The sequence below is a fragment of the Furipterus horrens genome, unplaced genomic scaffold, assembly GCF_987537825.1.
Source record: "Furipterus horrens unplaced genomic scaffold, mFurHor1.1.pri manual_scaffold_17, whole genome shotgun sequence".
In the NCBI taxonomy this organism is placed as follows: Eukaryota; Metazoa; Chordata; class Mammalia; order Chiroptera; family Furipteridae; genus Furipterus; species Furipterus horrens.
The window spans coordinates 26,890,986-26,902,549 of record NW_028327187.1 but is presented as its reverse complement, the minus strand read 5'-3'; the positions used below and the strand labels follow the sequence as shown (position 1 = coordinate 26,902,549).

The 11,564-nt window shown below is 40.8% G+C and overlaps 1 non-coding gene across 1 annotated transcript; it reads left to right on the top strand.

Annotated features, from left to right (window-relative positions):
- The first annotated feature begins 1,531 nt into the window (after positions 1-1,531).
- Positions 1,532-1,695, top strand: LOC149990732 (U1 spliceosomal RNA). The gene has a single exon (XR_016508759.1). It is a non-coding gene; the product is annotated as a U1 spliceosomal RNA (small nuclear RNA).
- The last annotated feature ends 9,869 nt before the right edge of the window (positions 1,696-11,564 follow it).

Genomic DNA, 11,564 nt, shown 5'->3' with positions numbered 1-11,564 from the left:
TATTTCGTAACCTTAAAGATCATATAACCTTAGACTAGAATGTGCTACAATAGATTGTTGCAGGAAGACAGATCTCTGGGTAGGGGCATTCTCATGCCCCTCCACCCAGGTGTCATTCCATGACTCAGGAGATGATGAGCCACTCTTGTCTCCGCCTTCAGCTTTAGGCTGTCGAGGCCACTGAGTTATGTACTCCATCTGCTTCCTTGTTAATGAAGTCTTAAAATGGAGCTGGCATTGAGGGTAAGTGTGTCTACCTTGCTTCCTTGATAGGTGCTAGCTAAACCAGGAGTTACCCTGGCTGTATTTTACATATTAATGACACTTTGTAAGAATTCTTTCACTTGTAAAATTCTGTTGTTGGCTGGAATGTCACACCCCCTGTTCTAGTAGCTTTTGAAATCCTAATAAAAAGAGAATAAGGCTTCCCGCTCTCCACTGTTGGTCTGAGTGAGCCAAAGTCCTCCGTTCATTACTGGCCAATAATCCTGCCTGCCAGATTTATTTCAGTGTCCGAGATCATATTTAACATTTCAATAGATACTCAATTATTAATAATTTAATCCAAATTCCTATGATTTGTAGGTGTTCTTCCTATAATTTCTTAGAAATGCCAGGGCAGAAAAAGAGTCCAAGAGGGTAGCCCTTAACATTTGAGAAAATAGGGCATCAAGAACTCACTGCAAATAAGAGTCAGAATGAAAGGGTTGGCATAGGTATAGGATGCTGGGCCAGTGTGGCAGGCCCTGGAAATATGACAGGTCATTTTGATATTACTACCAGGTGTTCATCAGTAGCTTGCAAGGGAAACTGGGAGCATCAGAGAACAGAGACTTTTTGCTTTTCTTGAGCAGAACTGGCCTGAGTTTTGACTTCTATTCTTCCTCCAAATTTCCTTCCTATGTTCTTCATAGTATCAGCATACAGCATTATGGCATAGTGGAGAAAATGTGTGCTCTGGATAGACAGACCCAGGTCCAAGTCATAGTTCTGTTATCCCCTCCCTAGCTGTGTGATGTCAAGAAAGTCACTTAACCTTTGGTTCCTGATCTGGGTTGGTATGAGGATTAAACTAGCATGTAGTACACTAAGGTCTCAATAATTATTGCAGTTCTTATTTCTCCTATGCTCCTGCATTTCCACTCCAGACTCTCCAACACCTTGCTCACCAGTCAATCATTTTCCGCTTGAAATGAACCTGGAGCCTTAACATAGGGGGAGAATTTTTAACATAATTCCCATTGAGTTCAATTTTTCAGCTGCTTTAGACTGAAATAGGCATGCTGATTTCAAAACAGTAGTTAGTTTTCCTCTATCACGTCAAGTTTTTCTCTACAGCTTATCTTAATATGACCACTCTAGGCTGGATTGAGCCTGGATCGAGGGAAGCACTAGTGCTCTCCTATTGGCTGAGAGCAAACCTCCCTCAAGAGGGGAAGGGTGGGGGACGAGCTTGGAGACCAGTGACAGGTTTATACTTGTCTAGGCTATTCAGTTACACATGAGACAGTGTGGCAAGAGGTTGTGTGCCATACTTACCTGGCAGGGGAGATACCGTGATTACGGGGGTGGTTTTTCCAGGGCGGGGCTTATCCATTGCACTCCGGATGTGCTGACCCCTGAGGTTTCCCCAAATGTGGGAAACTCAACTACGTAGTTTGTGGTAGTGGGGGACTGCGTTCGCGCTCTCCCCTGATTAAAAAAAAAAAAGTAAAGAGGTTGTGTGCCACTCTATATAGTACAGTAGACCCTCTATATAGTATATAGTACAGTGGTCCCTCTATATCGTGGTTCATTTATCGCAGCCTCTCTGTATCGTGGGATTTTTAAAAAATTTTTATATTTAATTATTTATTGCAGATTTTTCGCTATACTGCTGGATTTTGCGATACTGTATACATATTTATATGCATAGTATTTATAATTCTAATAATTTTTGCCTAAAACTTTCAAAAAATATATAAAAATATAAATGACTCTAGCATTAAAAGAATATTAACTAGAAATAAAATACTGCACACTATTTACAGTATGTATTCTTTTTACGGATGAACACATACATTATGCTGAAAACAAGATGTACGCTCGAGCACGTTTGCCTATGTGAGATTGTACAAGGCACACAATTGGCTGATTGATGGAAGGCTACCAACCAGAGCATTGTCTTGTGTATCCTGGGCACTGATCGGCTCAGTAACCGTAGCAGCAGTCTGTCTGCTCTCCTGCACTGTGTGCATATGTTCAGAATCTCGCCTTATCCACTTCACTCCTACCTCCGATCGCTATGTGTAGTTTTGCTCTGCGGTGTTGTGTTTTGTGAAATTTTCCTTAGAGACTGAATTTATTGCAAGCCCTATGATGCCACCCAAACATTCTGCATCTTCTAAGGATTCTGGCAGTGAACCCAAGCACCAGAGAAAGATGTTTACCATAAAAGAGTAGGTGGAACTTGTCGACATGTTGAAGGAAGGGAGAAGGTATGCAACTGTTGGCCGCCATTACGGGAACAATGAGTCTATGGTTTGCTATATAAAGAAGGACAAGAAGAATATCAGGTCTACCGCATCAGTGACTTTCAACAAAACAGCAAAGAGAGTGGTTACTTCCTGCAATAAGATCATTGTGAAGATGGAGTCTGCATTAGCTGCGTGGATAAACGATTGCAAAAAAAAATAATATCTCACTGGATACAAACACTATCCAGACGAAGGCCAAGCAACTGTACGATCATTTAGCAGCAAAAAGTGATGATCATAATAGTAATGAGAATGAAAAAGAGGACAATGACAACGACACTGAAGCAGGACCTTCGAGTGCTACTCCAACCAGACCAACCCCACTCAGTGCCAGCAAGGGCTGGTTTGACAAATTTCAGAAGTGCCTTGGACTCAAGAGCATTTCTCTGCATGGAGAGGCTGCCTCTGCAGATAAAGCCAGAGCAGAGGCAGAGCAGAACAATAGCATGTTCAAATACATCATTGAGGAAGGAGGCTATAAGCCTGAACAAGTTTTCAACATGGATGAAATGGGCTTATTCTGGAAACGGATGCCGTCTTGCACTTTCATTATGAAGGAAGAAGCAAAATCCCCTGGTTCCAAGGCCCAAAAGTATAGGGTAACTTTAATCATGTGTGGAAATACTCCGGGATTTATGATAAAGCCAGGGCTTATTTATGAGTCAAAAACCAAGGGCCCTATAAAACAAAAATTAAGAATGTGTTGCCTGTGTACTGGATGCACAACCCTAAGGCTTGGATCATGAAACTCCTCATGACTGACTGGTTTCATCAATGTTTTATCCCAGAGGTTAAGGTTTATCTGGCAGAGAAAGGCCTTGATTTCAAAGTGCTTCTGATACTGGACAATGCTGGAGACCATGCTGTCGACCTAACATATGATGGTGTCCAGGTAGACTTCTTGTCGTCGAGCACCATGTCGCTCATTCAGCCAATGGATCAAGGCGTTATTCACACTTTTAAGGTGCTCTACATCTGAAATTTGCTGCAAAACCTCATTGAAGCTATGGACTCGGATGAAGACTTCTCACTAAAGGTGTACTGACATGAGTACACAATTGCATTGTGTCTCCAAAATATTCAAAAGGTCATAAAGGAGATGAAGCGTGACACTTTGAATGCCAGCTGGAAAAAAATGTGGCCAGACATGGTCCATGATTACAAGGGATTCTCTCCTGATGAAATCCATTACTCTGTGGTGGATAAGGACATGAAGGTGGCAAAAATACTGGGAGGGGAGGGCTTCAGTGATATGACTACTGAAGACATAACTACCGTGATCGATGTGCACTCTAAACCATTGATGGATGAAGACCTGAAGGAGCTGACTAAGTCAGCAAGTGAAGAAGAGGATGAGGAACAGGATGAACAATTGGTTGAAGAAGAGGAGGAGGTTGGCCTAACACTTGATTGTCTTGCAACCATGGTCATAATGGCCAAAGAACTTCAATGAGTGGCTGAAGAATGGGACCCCCATATGGTTCGTTTTTTGCAGTTTGCAAATTCAATCGACAGTGCCATGTTAGTTTAAAAAAACATTCTCAATCAGAAGAAGAAGCAGTGCCAGCAACTCCCCATAACTTTGTTCATCACTCGAAAGAAGAGGTTGGTTATGCCTATGCCTTTAGTGGAAGTAGTAGTTATGGAAGAGGCAGAAGATACTACTGTACCACCTGAAGAAGCACCTGATGAAGTGGTGTCTTTAGAAGAGCTGTAATGCTCTTCTTTGCTGTGCGGTACATTCATCTCATCTTCATCACCTTCATCGTCATCAGTACTACACAGCTAATTCATCATCTTCATCATTCAAGTTGTAGTATACTTCACTGGTGAGTACCCATATAAAATTTTACAGTACTGTATACATATATTGTTAAAGTTACGTAGGTTTAAGAGTGTAGAATATGTTTAAGAACATAAGTAGTGTTTATAAAAGTGTGGAAAAGGTTAATAGGGGAGTGGAAAAGGTCAATAAGGGACTGGGAACAGTTTATAAATGTGTGGGAAGGGTATACGAAGCCTTAAAATATATATAAATACTAAAATAAATGTAAGGTTCCTACTTGGCAGATTTTCACCTATTGTAGGGGGGTCTAGAATGTAATACCCACGATAAGTGAGGGATCACTGTATTCCAAAGTGTAGTCCGAGTTCTTGTCTGTATACAAGGAATTAGAAGAATTTATTTTTTATTTACATATGTACTTACTTCCTTTCCTTCAGATTATGTCTTTCTCTGCTATTTCTCATCATAAGTTGCCTAAAGAACCCTGATTCATTTTGTTATATCTGTGGCAGTTTCACCATTTCCAAAGGACAAACAGTGCATTTATCAGGCAAGACTATTTTACATATTTTAAAGTAAAACTTGGTGATCAAGATAAGTCTTGGGCCCCTCACATGGTGTGCAATTAGTGTGACAAGAGTTTATGGATGTGGACAAAGGGGACATGTGATAAATTGCCATTTTGTATACCTATGGTTTGGAGAGAGCCCAAAGATCAGTCAAGTGACTGTTACTTTTGTATAGTGAAAACGTCAGGATATAACAAGAAAAATAAGTGTAAATTAGAGTATCCTAGTCTATCATCAGCTTTACACCCAGTGCCTCACTCAGCTTTAATCCCAGTGCCAGTTTTCATTGAACTACCCTCTTTTGAAAAACAGGAGTAAGGTGAAGAACCAAGTGACAGCAATGATGAATATTTTGAAATGAAGATGACTCAGTTCATAAGGGATTTGATTAGCATGAGTTGAATGACTTGGCACGAGATTTGGGACTATCCAAAAGGCTTCAGAACTCCTAGCTTCAAGACTGCATGAGAAAAACTTGCTTGAAAAAGAAGCAAAGGTATCCTACTTCTGATCAAGAGAAAGTGCATTTCTGCAGTACTTTCGAAGTGATGGTGGCTTTGTGTATTGCCATAACATACAGGGTTTAATGGAGGAATTGGGAATTCCAATATAGAACACAACTGAATGGCGACTGTTCATCAATAGCTCAAAGCGGGACTTGAAGTGTGTCCTTCTCCACAATGGCAATTTGTTTTGTGCCATACCAATTGGCCATTCAGTTTGTTTTTGTGAAGAATATGAAGATATAAAGAGAGTCATTGATCTGTTGCAATATCACAAGCACAATCGTATCATCTGTATTGACCTTAAAACGGTCTGCTTCCTTCTTAGTAACGTGGATACACCAAGTATCCCTGTTTTTTGTGTATGTGGGACAGCAGAGCTCGTGAGAAGCATTGGATGGGGTCGAATTGGCCTCCAAGATCTGACCTCAAACCTGGTGATCCAAACATTCTACACGAGCCACTTGTTGACAGAAAGAACATTATATTCCCACCTCTGCACATAAAACTGTGTCTCATGAAGCAATTTGTTAAACCTTTGCCAACTGAGACTGTTTCAAGTATCTCATTTTGGCATTTCCTAGCCTGTCATTTGAAAAGATAAAATACCTTAATATGTATATTTTGTCACGGAACTTTACTACTTGTACACAATTTGATTTACAGTAACAATATATAGCCTTTGTATAAATAAAATAACTAAATAAACAGTATATTGAGGTAATTTTTTTCTTTATTTTCCTTTGTATGTACATTTTGTATGATTTTTGGGACAAAGGTTTGGTATCCTGTACCTTAAAAAGTTGACGTGATTGAGAAAAACTGGGGTCATTTTTAGATTCAGGTGTCAGAAGTTAGTCCAAAACAAGTGTCAGATCTAATTCAACGAAAATTTTGTTCCCCAGTGTAATTGCTGTGTGTCCACCAGGTGGTGCTAACTCCCCATCCCTGCCCCTACAGACTTTAAGGAGCCTCTGTGTCGATCCATATGTGGCTCCATTTTAATGGGTTGGCCAAAAAGTACCTTTATTTTTTTTTTTTTTCTGTAAGATGACTCTAGTAACACTTTGCTGTCTTTAACTTCATTGAAAACAATTTTGTTAGAGATTGTAATGTCACAGCTGCCATATCCGTGTTCATTAAAAAAAATCAAAATTAGTAAATTTTGTTTAGCCATTTTAATATTGAAGGTGGCAGAAAATATGCAACATTTTTGGAATATTGTGCTTTATTATTTCAAGAAAGGTAAAAACACAACTGAAATGCAAAAGGATATTTGTGCAACGTATGGAGGAGGTGCTGTGACTGATCAAACATGTCAAAAGTGGTTTGCGAAGTTTTGTGCTGGAGATTTTTCACTGGATGATGTTCCACAGTCAGGTAGACCAGTTAAAGTTGATAGCAATCAAATCAAGACATTAACTGAGAACAACCAACTTCATACCATGTGGGAGATAGCCAACAAACTCAAAATATCCAAATCAATATTTATTGGTGAAATTAAAAAATGTGTCTTTTATTTTATGGAAAAAAACTAAATGGACCTTTCGGCCAACCCAATACCAGTCTAGATCTGCCTGTCCCTTTTTATTGATCCCTCCACACACACATACATACCTATATCATACCCAGGTCAAAGTGACATGTGCATGGAAAAGGGTGAAGACCTCATCTCAACAAGATTAGAATCCTGATCCAGACTCACATAACACAGCCTCTAACCAAGAAAGGGAAAGAGTTCAACCTAAAGTTCAGTCCCCAAGCAACTATATGCAAAAGGCTACTCTAGGGTCCTTCTGTCCTACCTTATACCTATACCACACCCCACCCTGTTAGTGTAGTATTTTGTCACTGCTAACACTGTGGTTTAAGAGCAACAACTCAGAAACTGGAAAAATCTTAGTTCAAATCTTGGCTTGGCTGTGTACCATCTGTGTTACTCTGGGAATGTTATTTAATTTCTGAGTCTCCAGTGGTTTACTTATACTTCATTCATTTATTCAACAATATGTATTAAGCACCTAACTGCATAATAGCCATTGTACTAGGCCTTGGGAATACAATGATGAGAGGGGACATAAGCATGTATAATCACACCCATAAATGTAAACTTGCAATTTTTCAAAGCAGGAACAGAGGTATATGGTATTATGAAACAGTATCTGACCTTGGGAGGTAAAATTGACAAGATTTACTTGATGGTAGATTAAGGGTGGAAGGTAAAGTGGAGGAATAATTCCTTGCTCTTTGTCTGGCAGCAGGTGCCATTCATTGATGCTGGCAGCAGTAGAAGAGGGTCAGGTTTGGGGATTAGCTATGGCTGTGGGAGCTACATGTGCATGTGCATGAACACACCCAAACTGAAAGCCTGTACTAGGTGTTGGGGACATTTACACATTTTTATTTAATTAAATCATGTTGACAGCTTTATTAGGAGAATTACTTTTCCTTTTCTCCAGGAGTGGAGACAGACTAAGAGGATTGAAGAGATTGTCCTGGATCTCATAGCTAGTTAGTGGTAGATACCGGATTAACTTTTATTCTGTAGCCCAAACAGTGCTTTTTCCACTACTTCACCAAATGAGGCCCAGCAAAGCCTGAAGGGAAAGGAAAGGCTGGCTGGCCAAGGGCAAGGACACCAGAAAGGCACAACATGGGGGTGGGCACAAGGGAGACAAGAGTGGCAGAAAGGAATAATTGTGGTGAGGGTTAGAGGGATTCTCTACAATGACTTGATTAAGATTTATTTTTTGGAGACAGGTTAAGCAGGCCAAAGTGAGTCTCACATTTCATAGCTCCCCCCTTTTACCAAATTCTGGCTCTGAACTCTGAGGAGGTGTGGGGAGGGGAACAAACGAGGAGGCAGTTTATGAAATGGTCTAAGACCCAGGGCTAAATTTGAAATTAGCATGGGGATTTCAGTCAGAGGAGTCAAGTTTCCAGAGCCATGGCTAAGTCCAGCAGCTGGGGCCCCATGGAGGGATAGAAAGCTGACTCTTTCTGGCTAGCACTTTGGCCCCAATCCTTCCTGTCACCTGCTCCATGTCTCTGGCATTCTAGGAAACAATGAGAGTCACTCCTTTGGCTTATGGTTTCTTAAAATGTCAAGAAGAGTATACTGTGCTGCTTTGTGGGGTGAGGACAAAGGAAGCTGGGTTTGACAAAGGGCTGGTGAGTAGGTGTAGGTAGGATGAGGCTGCTATCTGCCCTCTTTCCCCAAACTAGTGCCCTCCTCACCCAGGCTTCCACATAGCCTTCTGCTAGCCTGAAACACAAGTTCAAGGTTAGGTGATTACCAATAGAACTTCAATGGTCTGTACCTCATCATCTGAGTCTTAGGTTCCTAAGACCCTTTCTGGGTGGCAGCTACCTAGCCCGTGTCTACTAGTTGTGACAGTCGCTGAAGGTATGAAATATTTTTAGGGGTTAGAGAGTTTTCTATGACAATTTTTAAACTGTGTTTTTATTACAATGAAAATATAAACTGAATGATATAAGCCTATTCTGTGTCATCCATCTGGGTGGTCACCTTATAAAATTCTGAGCAGCCATTAGATTTCTGGAACCTAATTTACATCTGCTTTGGTGTATTAAGATCAGATCAAACTGCATGTAACATAAAAACAAATCCAAAATGACAGTGACTTAAACAAGATAGAAGGTTAATTCTCTATCATGTCAAAGAAGTATGGAGATAGGATGAGCAGGTTGGTTGTATTGGCCCCATGAAGTTGTTAAGTACTGCAACTCCTCTTAGCTCTTTGTCATACTATCCTTAGGGCGTGACCTTTGTCCTCGTGACCCAAATTAATGACTGTAGTCATTCCAAGCAGTAATATGGAGGAAAGGTCAAATAAGGGCCAGGCCCCTTCCCTTTTAGGAGATCTCCAAGAAATTCCAAATAACACTTCCTCTTATATCTTATTGGCCAGAACTTTGTAGTATGGTACACAGGGAGGCTGTGGAATATAGCATTTTAGTCTGGCACATGGGGGAAGGAAGCGGTAGTTTGTGGGGTAGATAACTAACAATCTTTTTTACATTTTGTGGAAAAGATCTCATTAGCTTCACATTGTCCTACTTGCATTCTCAAGGACTAATGAGAAAAGAACATAGGAAAACTTAATACATAAAAGATGGCTTAGTCCCAGTGAAGGCCAAATGATGTCCCTGAGGGCTGTGAGAATGACAATTTAGCTGTAGATCTGATGGAAAAAAAAAAAAAAAACGTAATGATAGAGCTGACTCATCGCCTGGCATGCAGTAATATAGCATGATGAACTCAAAAGAAACTGTATCCCAGTCGGCACCACAGTCACGATGTGAACGGCAATTTAATTTTAGGAAACAACATCATCCACCTTTTTAAAATCACTGTTTGTTCATTTGATTTTTATTTGGTTTTGTAGTTTTGTTTACACTTCATTTGGAAGTTTGTTTCTGCTTTATAAATGTGCATCAGCCATAAGCATCAGGAACTTGCAGCTTGTTTTCTGTTTAACTGTAATGAAAAGGAGTCAATCACTGGGAGATATATACATGCATACATATATATATATATTCTTTAAAAGCAATTACTCAACTGGTAAATGCTTCCTGAAACCACTGGGGACTGCTGTAGCAAAGAGAGGACTGTGGGAGGTGGAACCCCAAACTGAGGCTTCTGGATTCAATTTCAAGGTTCTTTTCATACCACCACCCCAGTGCTTCTGAGGAGGCAGAACTGTGCTGCAAAACAGGTGTTGGACCTAAACATAGTATGTGATCAGAGGAGTCTAACACTGGAGGAGCTCATAAAGGTCACATGATATGCCTCTTGCCTGAAGCTTGAGCCTCTCTATAACCCAAATGCCTGTGTCAGGGGGTGAGGATGATGTTGGCAGTTTAGTATGACATAAAGAAGTATTTGGGGGCAAGCTTGAGTCAAACATTATGTCTCCGACAATAAGAGTTCTTAGGACATTTTCTGAGTATGTTGATGTAAACATTTATCAAGTGGAAAAGGTCCTGGGGCCAAATGTATGGAAATGTATCACCTCCCTTGTTCCTAGTAACCCCTATAACCATCTGTCACAGCACCCCTTAGTCAGTCATGATATGCACCCTCCAGGCTCCTTTCACTGTATTGCAATCTAGAAGGCAGCCTGTTTGTCATAGGACAGAAGGGCTGGGACAGATGGTAGGGCTTCCTTTGAAGCTGAGTACTTGAGGGGGAGGGGTTGTTCCAAAGAAATTGTTTCAGGCCATTTATAGATACGGGGGGCAGAAAAGCTCCTTCTCTCTCTTTCTCTGGCAGCAATAAATCTTCCCCAGCCCCAGCCACTGCACTTTCTTAGATTCTCCATCTGTTGTGAGGGAATTCCACAAGGTTAAGTAAATTCTGAGAAAGGCTATTCTATCAGTGTGAAAAAAAGAGAATCAGTGTGGGAAGAGAGAGGGGAAATGGGGGAGAGGGAGAAGAAGACGAAGAGGGAGAGGGAGAGAGAAGCAGGTATACACACAGAAGCAAAGAGATAGAGGAAGAGACATATTTATTGAGATATTAATTTATAGAGAGTGAGACAGATATAAAAACACAGAAAAAGACAGAACCAAAGAGAAAGCAGAGGATAAAGTGGAGGGGGAGGAAAGAGGATAGAGAAGAAAGGGAAGTAAAAAAATATTAAGACCCATTTAAACATATGGAAAAGACAAGTACAAGCCTAGGAGAGGCTTCTGGGTCTCTGTGTTGCTCTCAAGTGGTAGAAATGAGGACGACCAGAAGTAATGCTGTCAGTTTCTGTACTTGTGCCTCCTGCTTGGAGAGAAGTCCACCAGCCTGATCCTGTTGTCAGTAAACTTCCAGTCCAATGTACTGATGGGTCACTGCATTCATAGACATTAGGATAGTGGAAGAGAAAAATTCATGACAAAACATAGCATATAAGGTCTGAAATAGCTCAGGATGGGGCCAAAGTTATCACCGTGACAAGATGATTGGAAAGAGTAGCAGCTACGTGCACAGATGATGTTTGTCATTGAGAATTCACACTGCCTAATCCAAGCAGGTTTTCTAAAGCAGAAGGCAATTTCTAGAGCTGTCAGCAGTGAGGCCACTGGAGTGGGCCAACAGCTATACACAATAAACATGAAAATTAGTACTGAAGACTGATTCCAAGATTCCTCCAGACTCAAGCGCACTCCCACTCTC